Raw genomic sequence first — 16,848 nt, 5'->3', positions numbered from 1 at the left:
GTCCAAATTCTCCAGATTTGTATTTCAAAATTCTGCATAGCCAAACATCCAAAAAATGGTGGCTGTGCGCAAATTCTCAAAAGCAACACAAACCCCTTTGTGACACTTTTCCGTGTGTGTGTGTGTGTGTGTGTGTGTGTGTGTGTGTGTATGTGTTTGAGTGTGTGTGTGTGAATCTTTTATTTTTAAAAATAAATAAAACACCCTGATTTGCAAATGGGCCCCCAGCCTGACATCGCTGCTTCCTAGAGTTGCCATTTCATATTGTGCTGAGTGGTCCAATTCTGCACAGCTTGAAATGGTCCCACACGTGTGTACAGTACAGTACCAGGAGCCCCGCTGTGGCAAGACTAGGCACTGCTCAGCCCTGGCACTCGCCTGGTTATATTCTTTTCTTGGCTCCCGCCTGATGAAAATGATCACATTTCTGACTGCTCCCAGCGAGCGTTCCTGAGCCATTTTAAAATTAATTGCCACCATAATAATGAACAGACAAATGCTTGCCTGCAACATGTTTTCATTTCCCTTAACTGGATAATTCCCTAGAGAATTAGAAGCCACCCCAGGCCCTTAATCACATCTCACAAGATAAAATGCACTCCAAATGCCACAGATAGATAGCAGATAAAGGACAATGAATCTTTATGGCCACAAATGCCGCATAATAAACTGGAAGATGCTCCTGAAAATCAAGCCCCAATGAGTTTAATTGAAAAACACTGTAATAACTGAAATGTTTTACTGTATTAGCCTCTCACTCATAAATGTCACATTAGATCTCCAGGCCTTGGGCTGATCATTCTGTATTAATTCAGGAGGCTCTGTGCCTCTCCAGTGTAAGACATCATTAACCCTTTTGCTCCTGCTGCTGTTGCAGGAACAGCCTTGCCCCCTCCCCACAGCTCCAGCTAGCCCCCCAGTTCACTGTACTGGGACTTCAGGGTGAATCTGTCTCAATGAGTTGGAAGCGTGGTGGTCCTTCCTTCATTTACGTAAGAACATAAGAACGGCCGCACTCCGTCAGACCAATGGTCCGGCTAGCCCAGTATCCTGGCTTCAAACAGTGGGCAATGCCAGATGGCTCAGAGGGATCCATCCCCTGTTAGCCAGTCTCAGCGTCTAGCAGTCAGGTTTAGGGACACCCAGAGCGTGGGTAATAGCCAGCGATGGACCTATCCTCCATGAACTTATCTAGTTCTTTTTTTGAACCCAGTAATAGTTTTGTCTTCACAATGTCCCCTGGCAATGATTTCCACAGGCTGACTGTGCATTGTTTGAAAGAGTACTTCCATATGTTTGGTTTAAACCTGCTGCCTATTCATTTCATTGGGTGACCCCTAGTTCGTGTGTTATGAGAAGGGAGAAATAACACTTCCCTAGTCACTTTCTCCACACCAGTCACAATTTTATAGACCTCTCTCATAATCCCCCTTAGTCGTCTTTTTTCCAAGCTGAACAGACTCAGTCTTTTAATCTCTCCTCATAGGGAAGCTGGTCCATGCCTCTAATCATTTGTGTTGCTCTTTCTCTGTACTTTTTCCAGTTCTAATATATCTTTTTTTGAGATGGGGCGACCAGAACTGCACGCAGTGTTCAAGGTGTGGGCGTACCATGGATTTATATAGTGGCATTATTACCTGTCCCTTACCTTATGGCGCCTAACATTCTTTTAACTGTTTTGACGGCTGCTGTACACTGAGCACATGATTTTCAGAGAAAGGGAAGGTCCTTTCATGGATTGAGAACTGGTTAAAAGACAGGGAACAAAGGGTAGGAATTAATGGTAAATTCTCAGAATGGAGAGGGGTAACTAGTGGTGTTCCCCAAGGGTCAGTCCTAGGACCAATCCTATTCAATTTATTCATAAATGATCTGGAGAAAAGGGTAAACAGTGAGGTGGCAAAGTTTGCAGATGATACTAAACTACTCAAGATAGTTAAGACCAAAGCAGATTGTGAAGAACTTCAAAAAGATCTCACAAAACTAAGTGGTTGGGCAACAAAATGGCAAATGAAATTTAATGTGGATAAATGTAAAGTAATGCACATTGGAAAAAATAGCCCCAACTAGCCCCCATCATGTTGTATGTATAATTTAGCTACAACGAGTCAGGAAAAAGATCTTGGAGTCATCGTGGATAGTTCTCTGAAGATGTCCACGCAGTGTGCAGAGGTGGTCAAAAAAGCAAACAGGATGTTAGGAATCATTAAAAAGGGGATAGAGAATAAGACTGAGAATATATTATTGCCCTTATATAAATCCATGGTACGCCCACATCTCGAATACTGTGTACAGATGTGGTCTCCTCACCTCAAAAAAGATATTCTAGCACTAGAAAAGGTTCAGAAAAGAGCAACTAAAATGATTAGGGATTTGGAGAGGGTCCCATATGAGGAAAGATTAAAGAGGCTAGGACTCTTCAGCTTGGAAAAGAGAAGACTAAGGGGGGATATGATAGAGGTATATAAAATCATGAGTGATGTTGAGAAAGTGGATAAGGAAAAGTTATTTACTTATTTCCATAATACAAGAACTAGGGTCACCAAATGAAATTAATAGGCAGCAGGTTTAAAACAAATAAAAGGAAGTTCTTCTTCACGCAGCACACAGTCAACTTGTGGAACTCCTTACCTGAGGAGGTTGTGAAGGCTAGGACTATAACAATGTTTAAAAGGGGACTGGATAAATTCATGGTGGCTAAGTCCATAAATGGCTATTAGCCAGGATGGGTAAGAATGGTGTCCCTAGCCTCTGTTCGTCAGAGGATGGAGATGGATGGCAGGAGAGAGATCACTTGATCATTGCCTGTTAGGTTCACTCCCTCTGGGGCACCTGTCATTGGCCACTGTCGGTAGATACTGGGCTAGATGGACCTTTGGTCTGACCCGGTACAGCCATTCTTATGTTCAGAGAACTATCAATTCCCTGGTCTCTTTCTTGAGTGGTAACAGTTAATTTAGACCCTCTCATTTTGTATGTATAGTTGGGATCATGTTTTCCAATGTGCATTATTTGCATTTATCAACACTGAATTTCATCTGCCATTTTGTTGCCCAGTCACTCCGTTTGGTGAGATCCCTTTGTAACTCTTCGCAGTCTGCTTTGGACTTAACTATCATGAGTAATTTTTTTCATTTTCAAATTTTGCCACCTCACTGTTTACCACCTTTTCCAGATCTTGTATGAATATGTTGAATAGGACTGGTCCCAGCACCGACCCCTGGGGGACACCACTATTTACCTCTATTCTGAAAACTGACCATTTATTCCTATCCTTCGTTTCCTATCTTTCAGCCAGTTACTGATCCATGAGAGGACCTTCCCTCTAATCCCATGACTCCTTACTTTGCTTAAGAGCCTTTGGTGAGGGACCTTGTCAAAGGCATTCTGAAAATCTAAGTACACTATGTCCACTGGTGAATACATAATTTTTTGGGGGAGGGCTAGCTCAGTGGTTTGAGCATTGGCCTGCTAAACCCAGAGTTGTGAGCTCAATCCTTGAGGGGGCCATTTAGGGCTCTGGGGCAAAAATCTGTCTGGGGATTGGTCCTGCTTTGAGCAGGGGGTGGGACTAGATGACCTCCTTAGGTCCCTTCCAACCCTGATATTCTATGATTCACTGGCTCACTCTTGTCCATGTGCTTTTTGACTCCCTCAAAGAATTCTAATAGATTGGTGAAGCATGATTTCCCTTTACAAGAACCATGTTGACTTTTCTCCAACATATCGTGTTAATCTACGTGCCTGATAATTCTGTTCTTTACTGTGGTTTCAACCAATTTGCCTGGTACTGAAGTTAGATTTACCGGCCTGTTATTGCCAGGATTGCCTCTGAAGCCTTCTTTAAAAATCAGCATCACATTAGCTATCTGCTAGTCATCTGGTACCAAAGCTGATTTAAGTGATCGGTTACATACCACAGTTAGTAGTTCTGCAATTTCATATCTGAGTTCCTTCAGAACTCTTGGGTGAATTCCATCGTGTCCAGGTGATTTATTTCTGTGTCATTCACAGGCCCTTGGTGCTGAACGGATAAAAGGTACAACTTCGTTTGTTCCTGTGTGTGTTTTCTTACTAATGTATAAAAAGACCCTGAAAGAGTTTTGTTTAAAAAGGATATTTTCCCTCCCCTGTTTGTTTATTTTTTAAGACACAAGAGGAGCAGTGAGGTTGGTCAATCATGGGTTTGCTGGAGAACTCCCTGGAGGTCTCCAGGATGTGGATTATGAGCCTGATCCAAAACCCATTGAAATCAATGGGAGTTTACGATAAAGGAAAATTTGGGTCTGAAGTGAGCCACATACTTCGTAGCCAAGGGGACGCGAGAGGTGCGTGTAATATATTTATGAGAGTTATTGTACAATACCTCTGCACATCACGTTACAGCTGGAGAGCACAGCCACAGTCACATTTGCTCTAGTATGAAGGGCCTTTTCCAGTTGTTTGTGACCTCCAGAGACTTACACATTTTGGGCTGAAATTCTCCAGCTCTGGCTGTGCCCGGGAGTGAATTCTGATGTGTGAAAATCTGAGAGAAAATAATTCTTTTATTCCACACCTCCCTCATATTCACGACATACCCTCCCCTCTCGCAGACCCAAGTCTGCTCTCAGTTACGCCCGTCTATACTCAGAGTAAGTCCATTTACTGCACCGGTTTGCTCCAGATTCATACTGTTCTCATTCTAAACAGAATTAGACCTGGAATGATCCACCAAGCAGGGAATCCCTGCTTTCTTCACTACAAACCATCCAGCCTTGTCACTGGGGTGTCATACAGCCAGCACAAGACTTATACACCATTTAAGTCCCACTTAAGACTTCAAATTAGATCTTAAATGGGATCTAGGTGCTACCTAGGCTTTCTGTTGGCCCTCTCTAGACGGCTGAGTGCAGCAAGCGTCCTGGGGAAGTAGCAGAATGTGATCATGTAATTAAAGATGGTGTCATGATTACAGCGGGGTGAAACTTTTCATCCAAAACTTTATTTTAGTGAAAAATGCTTATTCGGCAACTGCAACATTTCATGAATAGACGTTGGTTTCACCATGTTTTTTATGTTGAGGGGAAAAAAACCCCAAAAGTCAAATTGTTTCAAGTTTTTGAATCAAAACTCCTTTTTCATTTTGAAATGTCCTTCAATTTTATTTTAAAAATTCAAAAATGTTAAAATAATGCCTGAAATCAAACAAAACACGTTCCTTGACCCAAAATATTTTCCCCCCGACTTTTTGATTCAGCAAAAGTTTATTTTTTGGGTTGACTCAAAACAATTCCCTCCCCGGGTTTTTCAGAATTGCCCCATACCAAAAATTCAGCTATCCGCTCCAGTTATAATGTGTGTACACCAGAGGGAAGAGTAACCGTGATTCTTTCACGTCTCGATTTTTCAGTGCTTTAACTTTGCAACCTTTGCACTTTCTCAGTGCAGTTGGGAGCAGCTTCCCACGTCCCAGCTGAACGTGAACTCCCCTAAGATTTGGGAGTGCTGGGATTCAAGGGGTTGGTTTCAGCCCCTCTCTAGTACAAGTGTAACCTTTGGGTGGGCCAGAGTTCACTTCATTTCCCAGCTCCAGTGCCTTAAAAAACCCAGAGTTCAGTCTCTGAGGGTTTTCAGCAAGGATTGCACAGGGGCAACCTCCCCACATTCGAGTCCCAAAAGGAACTAAAGAAATTAATTTAATTAAATAACTTTATAAAATCTTATGATAAAGAAACAAATAATCTATTTTTTACAGCATGACATGGCTATTTTCTAATCCACAGCCATTATCTTCACAGTTCTACATAAACACAAATAAAGGAATTAAAATCTGAACTGTTCAGTCACCACAGAAACACCGTGAGAAGAAACTGAAAGTTCCCAAAAGCTTCGGTTTTGTTCACCTAGGTCTCAGTTAGAGTCTTTGATCACCAAATCTAGACAGTCTGCTGAGTCTAAACAACGTCTTCCCCCCACTTGCTTTTAGGTATCTCCAGCTGGAATCCAGGCAGACTCTGCCTCTGCTGAAATCACTGCAAACCAGTCCGCTGCCTGATTAACCAACCACTCAGTAACGTGTACTTGTGGCACCTTAGAGACTAACATTTATTTGAGCATAAGCTTTCATGGGCTACAGCCCACTTCTTGTAATCAGGGGCATCCGAAGAAGTGGGCTGTAGCCCATGAAAGCTTATGCTCAAATAAATGTGTTAGTCTCTAAGGTGCCACAAGGACTCCTGTTCTTTTTGCAGATACAGACTAACACGGCTGCTACTGTCAGTAACGTGTATAGATTTAAAGAAAACCTGATTACAAGAAGATACAAAACTGAGCTCACAACATTCAAAAACCAGTAGAACACTTCAACCTCTCTAATCACTCAGTGACAGACGTTAAGGTGGCAATTTTGCAACAGAAAAGCTTCAAAAACAGACTCCAAGGAGAAGCTGCTGAACTTGAATTAATATGCAAACTAGATACCATTAACTTAGGTTTGAACAGAGACTGGGAATGGCTCAGTCATTACACTAATTGAATCTATTTCCCCATGTTAAAGTATCCTCACACCTTCATGTCAATTGTCTGAAATGGGCCATCTTGATTATCACTGCAAAAGTTTTTCTCCCTTGCTGATAATAGCTTCTCTTAATTGGCCTCTTACAGTTGGTATGGGTACTTGCACCTTTTCATGTTCTCGGTATGTATAAATATCTTCTTACTGTATGTTCCATTCTATGCATCTGATGAAGTGGGCTGTAGCCAAACTGATAGCAGCAAGGGCCGGGTTCAATACATAGGCGTCCCTTCCCTACAACGTAATGCAAAACCAGCTCGAGCCCCCACCCAGTGACCTGGGAAAATCTTACACACACCCCTGGGCGCCTCGAAGAGGCAATACTTCCCCTCTCGCAAGCACAGAGTCTCGGTGTAGCAGAAAATGTTAATAACATGAGATAAACAACATAGCATTAAATTGGGAAAACACCTCAACTAGAGTTCATAGACCAAACCATGAGCAAAGACTCACCCCAGGAAACTGGGCTGTGTCCTCTTCCCTGGCCTCTTGAGTCCAGCAACCCCAAAATCACCCCAAGACTCCAAAATCCAATACCCCAAATGTCCCTAGAGTCCAGCAACCCAAAAGTCTCTGTCCCGGGTCAGTGCAGCCCCAGAGTTCAAGAGTCTATCTGCAGGGGTTCCCCCCCCCACCAGCCTGGGTAGAAAGGGGCACCTTACGTGGTCCGGGGCCGACTGCCCTGCCTCTCCGTGGGATTCTGCTTCCCCCTTTCCCACAAACTGCTCGGCTCCACTCACTCCGTGGGCCGCTCCAACCGTCCCACAAACTGCTCCGCTCTGCCAGCTGCTCTGCTCCTCCAGCCGTCCTGTGATCCGCTCCAGCCGTCCCCGCAAACTGCTCAGCTCCGCAGGCACTCCAGGTGTCCCACAAACTGCTCTGCTCCACCAGCTGCTCTACTCCACAATATAGCTTCAGGCTCCCCCACTAGTTAGCACAGCTCTTTAGTGATTTCAGCTCTTAGTGAGTTCAGCTCAGAACTTGTAACTTAGATTCTTAAGGGAATCAAAAATCAGCTCTGGTATCCAACAGTGGAGAGAGGAGGAGGTGCAATTGGTGCTTCTGGCTCACACAAAGAGCCCACTCCCTTGTCTAGCCGGTGCCACTCAATTGATGGTGAGACTCCCTGTCACAAAGCAGTTTCACAGTTCCTCATCCACACAATCAGGGTGACAACACTCCATTCCTCCCGCCCCAACAACAAAGAAACTGGGGATCCCACAGCTGCCAAAGCAACCATGCCTGGCTGCCGTGGGCTATGCCAAGCGGGGTGGGTGTGCCTATGCAAACACAATCAGCCCCTGAAATTCTTTTCCACACTTGCCCTAATTCACCACCAGATGTCAGGGTAGAGCTCATCCTGACTGCTTACAAATGTGTTAGTCTCCAAGGTGCCACAAGTGCTCCTGTTCTTTTTGCTGATACAGACTAACACGGCTGCTACTCTGAAAACAGAAATGACTCTTTCCCCATTGTTACATTTAAAGAAAAGTGGGTGAATCGCACTAGTTGAGACAATGTAACTAGAACAGTTTGGCTAAAATCAAAACAGTCAAAGCTACAATTGAACAGCAGAGGAGTGAAGTTCTGGAACAGCCTTCCAAGGGGAGTAGTGGGGGCAAAAGACATATCTGGCTTTAAGACTAAGCTTGATAAGTTTATGGAGGGGATGGTATGATGGGATAGCCTAATTCTGGCAATTAATCAAAGATCAATTGCCAAATTATCAGCAGGTAGGTATGGCCAGTGGTCTGTGATGGGATGTTAGATGGGATGGGATCTGAGTTACTACAGAGAATTCTTTCCTGGGTGCTGGCTGGTGAGTCTTGCTCACATGCTCAGGGTTTAGCTGATCACCATATTTGGGGTCGGGAAGGAATTTTCCTCCAGGGCAGATTGGCAGAGGCCCTGGAGGTTTTTCGCCTTCCTCTGCAGCATGGGTCCCGGGTCCCTTGGTGGAGGATTCTCGGCAGCTTGAGGTCTTCAAACCACAATTTGAGGACTTCAATAACTCAGACATAGGTTAGGGGGTTGTTATAGAAGTGGGTGGGTGAGATTGTATGGCCTGCATTGTGCAGGAGGTCAGACTAGATGATCATAATGGTCCCTTCTGACCTTAAAGTCTATGAGTCTATAAGTTATTTTCCCTTCCCAGTTTCCCCTGGCTGTAATTAGCATTGCCCAGGGGTCCCTGTTTGAGGGTTAACAATACATTTTGCAGCAGTTGAGTGTTTCACACTTAGGGACAACAACCTGCTTCCTGCTCCTGGGCTCAGCTTCTCCCAACTCACCCAGGGCACATGGCCCCCTGCAAAGCACCTGCCCTGCCTGCTCGCCCTCAGGGCGTCTGACCCCAGCAACAGGAAACCTAGTGGAGCAGACCCAAAACTACCACACCCAATTCCAGAAGCTTCTGGATGTGGCATGCTAAATCTGCCTAGCAACAATGACCTAGACCAGGCGTCGGCAACCTACGGCACACGTGCCGAAGGTGGCACATGAGCCGATTTTTGATGGCACGTGGCGGCGGGCTGAGCAGCTGAACCGCTGCCACTCTGGGATTCCCGCTGCCGGCCCCTTGCCAGCTGGGGTCCCACCGCCAGTCTCACTCAGCGCCCGCTGCTGGCCTGGGGGAAGGAACCCCAGGCTGGCAGAGGGCTGTGACCCCGGCTGGCAGGAGCCAGCGGCCGGAACCCCAGAGCGGGGCGGGCTGAGCCGCTCAGTCGCTGCTGTGGGGTTCCAGCTGCTGGGCCCTTGCCAGCCAGGGTCCCCACCGCAGCCCCACTCACCTTGCTTCCGGTTGGAGTTCCAGCGCAGACCCCCTGCCAGACAGGGTCCAACTTCCGGCCCTGCTCAGCCCTACCAGCCGCCAGCTCCACTCACCTCAGCTGCCGATCTGGGGTTCCAGACGGTTAACAACTGATCACTCAGAAGCCTGTATCCAAATACGTGCCAGACACTGGAAAACTCAGCAAGGAAAAGCAAGGGCAAGGATCACACTAAACTGATAAGCTCTGCATTTTAATTTAATTTTAAATGAAGCTTCTGAAACATTTTGGAAACCTTGTTTACTTTACATACAACAGTAGTTTTGGTTATATAATATATAGACTTACAGAGAGACCTTCTAAAAAACGTTAAAACATATCACTGGCACGCAAAGCCTTAAATTAGAGTGTATAAATGAAGACTTGGCACACCACTGCTGAAAGGTTGCCGACCCCTGAGCTAGACACAACTCACTCCTATCTCCCCACAATGGGTCTCTTAAAGAGATATCTCCCTCTTAGGCACATGGGTTATACAGGCATATGTACATTCCCGATATACCCTAATCATCTTTAAAAGCTCACACAAATGAATTAATTCAATGAAAGACGGCTTGTAATTTCTGGTGTCCTGGGAGTGCGACTGTAATTCATCCAATTACTTTTGTTATGGGTAGAGAGGGGTGCATTGATTTGTATAAACCAGAACCCTTGAAGTTAACAAAAAGTTTGGTTAATTGTTGTTGCTGTAGTTTTCTGATCTTCTCATCTTCCCAGACTGAGAAGGAAGGAGGTGTATAAATTACTCTAACAAAGGATGTGGGGATCGGTTTGCATACTCCTTTGGATTACTCCAGGATGAAAGTCACCATATAAATGTAAGAGCATTATCACCATATTTTCTCTCTGCACCCTAAGGAGGAATTTCAGAAGTGGATGTTTCCAAAAAGAGCACTTTCTAATTCAAATTCGAAAATAGGGTCTGCGCTGAGGATTTGCAGGCCCGGATTAAGGCCTAGGCACTATGAATAGAAAGCCCCAAAGGAGTTAAACCCCTAACTTCTGTCTAGGCTCCTAACTTGCATTGATTTCAGTGGAAGTTAGGAACCTAAATAGCTGACTTCCTTTTGAGCATTCCACCCTAAAGGCCTGTGTGAAGTGCCCTACTTTCTGCAGCCACGTGATTACCTGAGAATCTGAGCTTTCATTAACAACAACCAACAACAACAACAACGGCTCTAGCTGTTAGGGTAGGGAAGACGAGCTTGAAAACATGAATTAAGTGTAACCGATGCAGTGACATTTAATTCAAATGGAAATAAAAAAAAAAAAAAAAGGTGCAGCCGGAGGCAGATGCTGAGCAGGGATAATTTCAGCCCAAATGCTTAAAAATTCACAGTTATAAGCAACTGAAACCAGGCTGTTCTAACGGGAAGCGCTGGGAAAGCTGGCGTGTAAGAGCAGCGTTTCTCCCGGTGAATAAATGTTCCCTGCACACGTCCTGGCGGCAGGCCCCAGAGCGGGAGACGTGTGTGTGACACGGGCCGCATGCTTCCTCTAGAGAACGCCAGGCTGGCCCTGGCAGGCTTCCCCTCCCGCAACTTTAATAAGCAGTTGGCTGCAAGCCAAGTATTTGTGAATCCGGAGCACACCGTGATGTGTGACCTAGTTCTTCATTGGTCCACTGACCCTTTATTTCAGTCCTATTTCTAGGCTCTGATTGGTCCTGCTGTTGCCATAGAGACCAAGCTCCATCACCCCCCCTCCATCCATGGCACCAAGACGACGTTGGATAGCTCTTGTTTAATCAACCCTCGCCAAGACACACATCTGGATCCTGATTATCCCTGCTCGGCCAGTGGAGCTGAGGGCGGGTTTCTTCACTGTTACTGGGGGGAGGAGGATTTCCTTGCCCTTCACGGGGATCCCGTGAAACCTGCTTTCTTCACCCTGCCTCCCCATTACTAGGCCAAACCACAGGTTCTGCACAGGGGTTCCTGTCACTTACCCTGCACTCTGCCCTGGCCAGGGAGGACAGTAGCTCAGTGTGTGTCCCTGGCCTCTCTTGTGTGTCGCTACAGCTGGAAACTTGCTTCTGCTCCCAGTGTATTTATCCCTGACACTGAGTGCTCAGCAAATCCTCCCCTGGACTGCTCACATGGGGCTGGGGGACCCATGGGGCAGGGGAGACAGTTCCTGTTATGGGGTGGGAGCTGAGGGGCATTGATAATGACTGAGGGTGAGAGACTCACACGTTTAGAAAGAAGCCTGGGGTTGGGGAGAGGGACTGAATTGTGCTGTGCGAGATTGTGCGGGTTGTGTGGACAGCACACACTGTGCTGTGGGGGTTGTATTGTGCATGGTGGTATGCTGCATTACAGCAGGTTATAGCTGTAGGGCTGTCAGAAAGTGGCTGTAGCACTGTGGGAGGTGAATGGGATTGTGCTGAGGGAGATGGGGGGTGGCGCTGTGGTTGGTGGGGGGGTTGTGCTTTGGGAGATGGGGTTGCACTGTCGGATATGGGGGATTATGCTGTGGGAGAGGGGGGCTGCGCTGAAAAATGGTCAGAATGACACCTCTTTCACACCATTGCTAGCTGAAATCCTAGGCTATATTTTTCTCCCACCTCCGTTGTCTTGGTGAAGACACTGAATTGTGACTCAGAACACAAACCCCATGTGTGACCTTGGGCAAGTCCCCTAATCTCTCTGTGCCTCGGTTCCTCAGCTATAAAAATGGGGGTAAGACGACATCCTCTCTCCCATGCTTTCTGCGGTCCATTTATCTGTAAGCTGTTTGTTGTAGGAATTGCATCTGGCCAAGTGTTTGTGCAGCATCTGGTACAGTGGGGCCCTGATCTTGGTTGGGACCACAGTCTCTAATACAGTACTAATAAATAATAATTAGGGTTGTTGATTAACAGTTAACTCACACTATTAACTCAAAAAATTAATCACTATTAAGCACAGTTTTAATCACACTGTTAAACAATAGAATACCAATTGAAATTTATTAAATATTTTGAATGTATTTCTACATTTTCAAATATATTGTATTCTATGTTGTAAATGAAATCAAAGTGTACAGTGCTCACTTTATATTATTTTTATTACAAATATTTGCACTGTGAAATGATAAACAAAAGAAATAGTATTTTTCAATTCACCTCATACAAGTACTGTAGTGCAATCTCTTTATTGTGACAATGCAACTTACATAACTGTACTCAAAAACAAAACAATGTAAAACTTCAGAGCCTACAAGTCCACTCAGTCCTACTTTTTGGTCAGTCAGTCGCTAAGACAAACAAGTTTGTTTCCATTTACAGAAGATAGTGCTGCCCACTTCTTATTTGCAGTTATTTTTTGTACATAATTCTACTGTATTATGTATTTTGTACATAATTTGTAAGTTCAACTTTCAGAATAAAGAGATTGCATTACAGTACTTGTATGAGGTGAATAGAAAAATAGTGTTTCTTTTGTTTTTTACAGAGCAAATATTTGTAATAAAAATAAATATAAAGTGAGCACTGTACGCTTTGTATTCTGTCGTTGGACATGCGTCTGACGAAGTGGGTATTCACCCACGAAAGCTGACGCTCCAATACATTTGTTAGTCTATAAGGTGCCACAGGACTCTTTGTTGCTTTGTATTCTGTGTTGTAATTGAAATCAATATACTTGAAAATGTAGAAAACATCCAAAAATATTTAACTAAATGGTATTCTCTTATTGGTTAACAGTGCGATTAATCACTTGACAGCCCTAATAATAACAATAGTATTCTCTGAGAGTCTATTCCAAATGCGACTCTAAAGTTTAAACACTTAACCTGGATGGAAAGTCTAAGGGGATTTTTGTAGTGTATGTACTGTGGCAGAGCTCTGACCTCACTCCTGTGGGTCCTGCGCTTCTAGGCGGTTTATGCTTAGCCTCAGTGGCTCACTGTGACCCTCCACGTAGCCCTTCTCTCTCTAGGGCCAGGGTTACAGTCTACTGAGCCCTTTTCATCATAGGCTGCAAGGAGGTTGGTGAGAGAACTCCCACAGTCTCTGTTCAGCCTCCTGTCCTGACAGGGGCCTGACTTCCCCTTCCAGGAGCTGTTCCTGTAGTGGTGGGTTGGGGGGAACCCGGGCCCGCCCTCTACTCTGGGTTCCAGCCCAGGGACCCTAATGGTAGCAGTTGTTGGCAGCCAACCTTTCACTGCCAGAGTTGCTACATTTCCCTGGGCCACTTCCCCACAGGTCTCCTGCTTCTCCCTTCTTCACCCTTACCTTAGGGCTCCTTTAACGATGTTTTAGGGTGTCTTCAGTAACCAGCCGCACTTCCTCTCCTCTGGCTCCCTGGCTCCTCCGCCTGACTGGAGTGAGCCCTTTTTATAGTAACAGCAGGGCCTTAATTAGAGTCAGGTGGTCACATTAACTGAATGGCCTCACCTGACTCTTTACAGGTTAATTAGAGTCAGGTGTTCTCATTAGCCTGGAGCAGCCCCTGCTCTGGTCAGTCAGGGAACAGAAAACTGTTAATCCAGTGGCCAGTATATCTGCCTTCAGCTATTCTGCTGTACCCAACTGGCCTGAGTCTATCACAGTACTGAGCACACATCTGGCCATCAGGAGAGCTGGGTTCTGTCACGGATTCCCTTTTTGACCTTGGGGAAACTGAGTCACAGGACAGGGAAGTGACTTGCCCATCTGTAAAATGGAAAAAAACAACACTTACCTGCTCCCAGTGAAGGATGAGTCTGAATTTGTTGCTTGTACAGCAAGGTGAGATCCTCAAAACAATGGTGCTAGAGAAGTGCAAAGTGGGATTAATTGCATCGTTGTTACAATGGTGCTTTGAGACACTTAGGCTGAAGATGCCAAAGGAAGACCAAGGGTTATAGTACACGATGTGCACTGCATCCGGGAAAACTTTTGCAGCACATTCCCAAATCTGTCTGGAAACACAGCGCATTCCCACATCCTTTTGACTTCATGTTTCTTTTCCCAGCCCCTGACCAGTCCTAATGCCAAGCCTGCTGTTCGGCCCTTATACGCACCCAGACCGAGTTCCCAAAGACCACGGTAATAGCACCACCAGCACTACACCTGGATGTGTTAAAGCTCCACTTTCGACAACTGCTCAGCAGTTCTCCAGCAGGGTCCTGAGGCCTGTGCAGAAGCAGAGTTCGAAAAGATCCTGTGCAGAAATCCAAGGCTTTGTCAGTGCCTCCTCCATGCCCCTCGTCTTGGACCCAGGGCGCTTGCTGTTTAACGTGCTTGTACTGCACCAGGCTCCGGTGGGGCTTCCCGAGCCAGAGAGGCAGAGCAGGGAGAACAAGAACAGCACTCTTTAATATTTAAACAAAAGCGTTTGATCTTTAAACCATGAGGTTGTTCTTCAGAAGTTCAGCCTGCAATAAGCAAGGCTGGTTACTGGCTCCAAGCCTCTTCCAGCGGCTTCCTACATTTCAACAGAGGGATCAGGAGGCAGATGGATCCAAACTGGCCTCCAAAATCTGAGCCCAATTCAGGAGGTGGGTGCTGGTTTGTATTTTTAGGGTATTGGCTCAAACCATCCCCAGGACCAGCTGTCTCCCTCCTCCTGCAGTTTGGACTCCTCACAGGGTTTGCACACAGTCTAATGGCTCATAGATTTTCAGGCCAGAAGGGACCATCATGATCATCTAGTCTGACCTCCTGCACAGTGCAGGCCACAGAATTTCATCCAGCCCCTCCAGCCAGTGACCAATGCCCCACCAGGAGGGACCATCAGATCACGTAGCCCTGACCTGCTGTGTCTCACAGGCAATTAAGGCTACGTCTACACAGCATCTGGGAGTGGGCCCCCACCCCGTGTAGACAGACTCGCGCTAGTGGGGCTTGAGCTAGTGCACTAAAAGGAACAGTGTGGATGCTCCAGAGCAGGGCCGGCTCCAGCTTTTTTGCCGCCCCAAGGGGCGAAGCGGGGAAAAGAAAAGAGACCGTCTACAAACATTACAATGTATTGCTGGCACGCGACACCTTAAATTAGAGTGAATCAATGAAGACTCGGCCCAGCACTGCTGAAAGGTTGCCGACCCCTGGCCTAAATCCTGACGCCCAGCCCGTGCCTGAGGCCTGGCAAGAGCCCGAACAAGGCGTTCCCCGGCCTGCCTGGCCCAGTCAGTGGGTGTTTGCACAGGCTGCCATAGAGCACAAGCCGAGCTGGTAGCAGCACCTCCCTTTCGCCTCGTTCATTGGAGCAGGGGCGTGAACCAGACACGTCCCAGGAGCGCTCTCGCCACTGGGCTCTGGGCAGAGCCGCCAGGGTCCCTTTTCAACCAAGTGTTCCGGTCGAAAACCGCACACCTGGCAACCCTAGCAAGAGCGGGGGTTCGGAGAGAAGGGGCTGTGTGGTGGTGAGGTCTCAGGGGAGTGGTGCAGCCACGGTTTGGGCACCTGTGCCCCCCCTGCCCCACTTTCAGGGTGCTTCTGCCGCTCCTGACTTGAGTGCATCCTCCACCCCAAAATACCCCCGTGGTTAGAGCACCAATTGGAGATTTCGGACCTGGTTTAACTCCCTGCTCCTCTTGGGTGGAGTGGGGATTTGAACCCAGGTCTCCCGCATACCAGCGAAGTGAGTTATCTACTGGGGGAGGCAGCTCCTCCTCCGAATTCTTTCCTGAGAAAGGACTGACTCACCCTTCCAAGGAAAAGTCTGTCATTAGGTGCAATCACTGCTGGCTTGAATTCAACAAAAGGAAACGTTTACTTGGTCCAAGATTTCTGTCATTATTTAGTGAATGTGGGAAAAGAAAGGCACTTCATTATTATTTTTCTCCAAGAGGGAGCGTGAATCATAGAATATCAGGGTTGGAAAAGACCTCCAACCCCCTGCTCATCTAGTCCAACCCCCTGCTCAACGCAGGACCAGCACCAACTACATCATCCCAGCCAGGGCTTTGTCAAGCCTGACCTTAAAAACCTCTAAGGAAGGAGATTCCACCACCTCCCTAGGGAACCCATTCCAGTGCTTCACCACCCTCCTAGTGAAACAGTTTTTCCTAATATCCAACCTAAACCTCCCCCACTGCAACTTGAGACCATTACTCTTTGTTCTGACATCAGGTACCACTGAGAACAGTCTAGATCCATCCTCTTTGGAACCCCCTTTCAGGTAGTTGAAAGCAGCTATCAAATCCCCCCTCATTCTTCTCTTCTGCTGACTAAACAAGCCCAGTTCCCTCAGCCTCTCCTCAGAAGTCATGTGCTCCAGCCCCCTAATCATTTTTGTTGCTTTCCACTGGACTCTCTCCAATTTTTCCACATCCTTCTTGTAGTGTGGGGCCCAAACCTGGTCACAGTACTCCAGATGAGGCCTCACCAATGCCGAATAGAGGGGAATGATCATGTCCTTGGATCTGCTGGCAATGCCCCTACTTATACAGCCCTTATGAAAAGAACATGAATCCAGGAGCTGCACTGTTTGATTGTATGAAAAAAATCAAGCTCATCAGTGGGGTCCCGGAGCGGCTCACCCACCCACGGATGCACAG

The sequence above is a fragment of the Mauremys reevesii genome, linkage group 23 (genome assembly GCF_016161935.1).
Source record: "Mauremys reevesii isolate NIE-2019 linkage group 23, ASM1616193v1, whole genome shotgun sequence".
In the NCBI taxonomy this organism is placed as follows: Eukaryota; Metazoa; Chordata; order Testudines; family Geoemydidae; genus Mauremys; species Mauremys reevesii.
This window is presented reverse-complemented; position numbering follows the sequence as displayed.